This window comes from Trichechus manatus, unplaced genomic scaffold (assembly GCF_000243295.1).
Source record: "Trichechus manatus latirostris isolate Lorelei unplaced genomic scaffold, TriManLat1.0 scaffold00062, whole genome shotgun sequence".
Taxonomy (NCBI): Eukaryota; Metazoa; Chordata; class Mammalia; order Sirenia; family Trichechidae; genus Trichechus; species Trichechus manatus.
The window spans coordinates 3,534,661-3,539,661 of NW_004443998.1; the positions used below are offsets into that span (position 1 = coordinate 3,534,661).

Sequence of the window (5,001 nt, forward strand, 5' to 3'; positions counted from 1 at the left end):
TGACAAACATTTTCAAAGGTCTTTACTACAGAAGCAAAACAAACTCTACTATTAGTTGTGTGACTATATCTAAGTCATGAATAATGACATTAAAACCAAGGAAAAATACTTGTTTCTGTCAAATAGGGTCATCTGCTCCTACCAATGTACTATAACCAGGGCACAAATGATGAAAGTGATTCTCTCTTTTCCCCTAAGCCCATGAGTTGTGTAGACAACAAGGATCTGAGGACAGGAACAGCAGATGGCTTGGCATTTCAACCACGCTAGTTACAAAGAATTTCAGAGATCAAGCCCTCTCTGAGCCCCCAGACTCAGTCTTTATGGCTCACACTCTTCTTTGCTCCTTCTCCTGCTGCCAGGATCTGGGAATTGAGGGAGGACGTTCTTCTTGGTGATTGCAGGTCTGCTTTAGACTCCATCAAGTAGAGGGGCTTGGTAAGTTTGGGGTCCCTCTGGTCAGAGTATCATAAAGAGTTCCACAAGGACATGGCCTCAGGGAACCACAAGGACACCGCCAACGCTGCTTTCAGAAACTTTCCTCTCCTGTGTTCTGAGGCTCAAGCCCAGATGAGCACAAGAGGCTCTTGGGATCCTCTCTCTGAAACCCTGCCCTCCCGGGTGGGGTGGAGGTGGGCTGGGGAAGCGGAGCTCAGCCCCTGTCTCAGATCTGACTTTTGGAGGCCCAGCCCTCTGACCCCAGGCACTCTTACCCAGGATGTAAACAGGATTCTGGTTGACCCGCCTTGATGACTTAAGACAGTACCTTAGGGGTACTTGAAGGGATGAAGGATCTTCAGGAAATCCAACTTCCATACAATTTGCCCGCTTCCTTCCATTTTGTAGGCAAGTTCATAGGGCTTCCTATATTTCCCTGCCTTATAAATACGCCTCTCAAAGACCTAGAATGTGATATTTTAGTTCATGTTGGAATTTTCTGAGTTCAAATACAAGCTAGAGTGCAGTGACGGGAGTAAGGCAATTTTGGATTAATGATTCTCTTTATGCGCTGGCTTTGTCAAAGTATGCATTTGAGGTACAGTTTCATGAAAGCCAAGCAAAAATAACTTTAGTAAGAAAACTTGACTCTTAAAAATGTCCCCTCACCCAGTGCACTTAGCTGTAAGCAGTTCTTCTCAGCTCTTCTTCAAATTTATCCCTGGGAAGAAAAGCACCTTTAGGTAGCCAAAGCGGTATAGGTTAATGTCACTAATTCATTTAAATGTAATCAGAATGTTTTCTTAAATTATTGAAATGTTCAAGATATATTAGACAAAAGTTCTATGATTTTATCTGATACTGTTTGAAATGTGTATTACAATACAGCAAATCTTCATCGTATTTCATCTTAAAAATGTTTAATATTTTCTACCTCCTATTAATAAAAAGTAAATAAGAACCAAAACACTGACAAATTATTTTTGACTGGAGCTTTTTTTTTTATTAAATGTAAAGGGAAAGTTAGATATTAATTCATCACGTCAGAAAATGCACTGTCAATAAACTTTAACATTTATGGTTCATAACTTATCAAAATCTATAACATGTTCATGTTGTTTTAAATAGTAGTGTAGAAAAATAACAGTCAGAATGACTCAAGAAGAAGTTTATAAAGTTAAATGCTATTTTTTATAATAATTTAATATGAGATTAATAACAGGCTTACGATCATAAAAATACATTAACAGTTTTACTTTTAAATGTCAATATTTATAATATACTGGTTATCCTTACAATATCCTTTGCAACTATTTGAACTTACAATGAAATATTTTAGATGTCCACCTAAAAATGTGCAAGAGGTTCATAGGATATTTGTGGGGTACATGAGCAAAAACTTTGACTTAAGCTTCTGGAGGAACATGTGGATAAGGTCCTTTTCCAAAAACTGTTATTAATTAAACAAAGTAATGGATTCTTTTCTCCCTAACCTCAGCAAAAGTACATTTCTCAGTTTCTATACTGTATATCCCTTGGGAAAATAAAAAAGACTGTAGTTTTGAGATCCTGGGAGAGCTTAGCTCAAGTCTCAAATATAGTGCTGTAAAGTCTGGTAATACAGAATGAAGACTTGGCTGCTGGGTTTTAAGAAATCTTGCTTCAAATCAGTGACAAACAGTAGTCATTTCAATCTTGGCTGTCACCTTAATTCCCTAGACACGTAAGGTTCCAGATAGAAAATTACAACTGTAGAACTCATCTTCTTTAAGAAGACAGAAGACAGAGGTGACTCTTTAGATTATTGTGTTAGAGGATATCAGGATCCCTTGGGAGAAGGGTATAGATATAACAGTGTTACACAGTGCAAAGTCAGATGTTCATGTTTTCCAGAAAACAAACATATTTCTAGTGTTAAATCTTTTCACACACATTTTATGAAATTATTTTAAAATACTTCAAGATTCTCAATCCTATGTCTATCTAATTATTGGGTTTGAATCATTCATGATAATAACAAATAGCCATATAGGTTAAACATTAGCATTAAACATGTTAATTAAAAACCCATTGCTGTCGAGTGGATTCCAACTCTATAGGACAGAGTAGAACTGCCCCATAGGATTTCCAAGGAGTGGCTGGTGGATTTGAACTGCCAGCCTTTTGGTCAGCAGCCATAGCTCTTAACCACTGCACCACTAGGGCTCCAGTATGTTAATAAAAGGTATTCAAAAACCTTTTAATGGCAAATAAAATCAATTCACTTCATTATTTTCTGATTTCAAAAAATTGAAAGAATGTGGCCCCCCTGTCATGTAATGAGATGAGCTGACTATGCTCAGAGGCAAGTGAGCATGGTGCCTCACTGGGTTCAATACAGGTTTTGACATGGAGAATCTGAACCAGATCCCCATTCAGCTGCTGTTAGCTCTACCTTTAAAATAAGCAGATCTAGGTGTAGTACCATAAGTTACAGGTTTATATTTAAATGATTAAGAACCTCTTCCAGGGGAATAATACCTGCCATCGAGTCGATTCTGACTCATAGCAACCCTGTGGACAGAGTAGAACCGCCCCAATGGGTTTCCAAGGCTGTCATCTTTACAGAAGCAGACTGCCACATCTTTCTCCCGCGGAGCCGCTGGTGGGTTCGAACTGCTGACCTTTTGGTTCGCAGCCAACTGTTTCCACCACCAGGGCTCCTTTCAGGAAATAATGGTGCTGTAATATTTCCTTGATACTTCTAGTAAGTTCTCTAAGCATTCTCTATTTCACAAGTCTCAGAAGACAACGAGCACCGTTTTTGTGCCGTTAAGGTGGATGCAGTGCCTGAGGAGGCTAGCACAGGAGGGTAACTCTCCACAAAACCCAGAGAAGAGGTTGTGCAACTCTTCTTTGGATCCTGTCTGGAGCCACAGCTGGAAGGAAAAAAAAAAGAAAAAGACCACCAACATGACTAAGTTTTCTTTTTGGAATCAGATAACCAAAGATACGCTGTTAGGAGATTAAAATTTAAGATGACTCAGTGAGTTGCAAATGATCAAAACCAACGTGTTTTACTGAATTTTTTTTCGGTGAATAACGAATCTCTGGTTCTTTTCAGGGCTGGAGCCTTGGGTAAGTGAATAAAATACTTAAGGGTCTTAGGAATGAGTATTTATTTTCTTTAATTCATTAGTTTTCCCGGATAGTCACAGATTCACAATCTGTAGGTGAAGAAGTAGAATTTGAGTGCACTGGGAGCTGAGGTGTTAAAATGGGTCCCCATGTGGGGTGGGGGGGGGGTCTCAGTGCACCGCTGGTTTCCAGTAGACATAAAGGAGCTGAACGTAGCAAGACTGTCCCTGTCAGGGCCGACGCATCGCTCTGACAAGTGCAGTGTACGAGCGCCAGCGACAACCTCATCAGCAGTGCTTCTCATACTTCACCATGTATATGAGTCACCTGAGGATCTCATTAAAATCAGAGCCCCTTCAGTAGGTTTGGGTGTGAGGTCTGATATTCTGCATTTCTAACAAGCTCCCAGACGACCTTGATGCTCCTGGACCACATTTTGAGTAACACAGTTAAAGCACCGATACCCTGTGTCCAGTCAAAAATGAGACGTGTAGGCCAGGAGCTGGAGGCCCAGGCACATAAGCACCTATGTGAATGGAAAATTACTTAACCTCAAAGGGACCTGATTACCTCCTTCCGTAAAATTACAGGTCTGAGCCAGGGGATACATCAGGCCTCTTCAGAACTCCAATATTTACAGATTTTAAGCTAACTGTTATTTTTGTTTTGACTGCTGTCTTCTGTTTTTCCGCATAAATGGTTACCAAAAATCAGAAAATTTTATACTACTGTATTACTCACAAAGATCCCCAATTAGTTACACTCTGTGTTCTTTGAGCCAAGATGATAGTTATTTTTTATGTTGATTTCCACACTCTTTCTCCATAATTCTTAGAACACTATTGAAATTTGTATTTTCCTTTAAATTTAAAAAGTGTTCTTAACCATGATGTATCTGTGAAGCATCTCACAACATGGATGAAACTGGAGGGCATTATGCTGAGTGAAGTAAGTCAATCACAAAAGGACAAATATTGTATTAGACCACTACTATAAAAACTCATGAAAAGGTTTACACACAAAAAGAAATAATCTTTGATGGTTATGAGGGAGAGGAGGAGGGGGGATGGAAAAATACTAAATAGACAATAGATATGTGGTAACTTTGGTGAAGGGTAAGACAGTACACAATATTGGGGAAACCAGCACAACTTATCCAAGGCAAGGTCATGGAAGCTCCATAGACACATCCAAATTCCTTGAGAGACCAAATTACTAGGCTGAGGGCTGTGTGGACCATGGTCTCGGGGAACATCTAGCTCAATTGGCGTAACATAGTTTATAAAGAAAATGCTCTACATTCTGCTTTGGTGAGTAGCATTTGGGTCTTAAAAGCTTGTGAGTGGCCATCTAAGATACTCTTCTGATCTCACCCCATCAGGAACAAGTGAGACTGAAGAAAACCGAAGACACAAGGGAAAGATTAGTCCAGAGGACTAATGGACC

At 39.6% G+C, this 5,001-nt stretch overlaps 1 non-coding gene across 1 annotated transcript; it reads left to right on the top strand.

The window, feature by feature from the left end:
* Positions 1 to 3,243: 3,243 nt before the first annotated feature.
* LOC111821080 (small nucleolar RNA SNORA26) lies at positions 3,244 to 3,358 on the top strand. The gene has a single exon (XR_002824562.1). It is a non-coding gene; the product is annotated as a small nucleolar RNA SNORA26 (small nucleolar RNA).
* Positions 3,359 to 5,001: the final 1,643 nt, after the last annotated feature.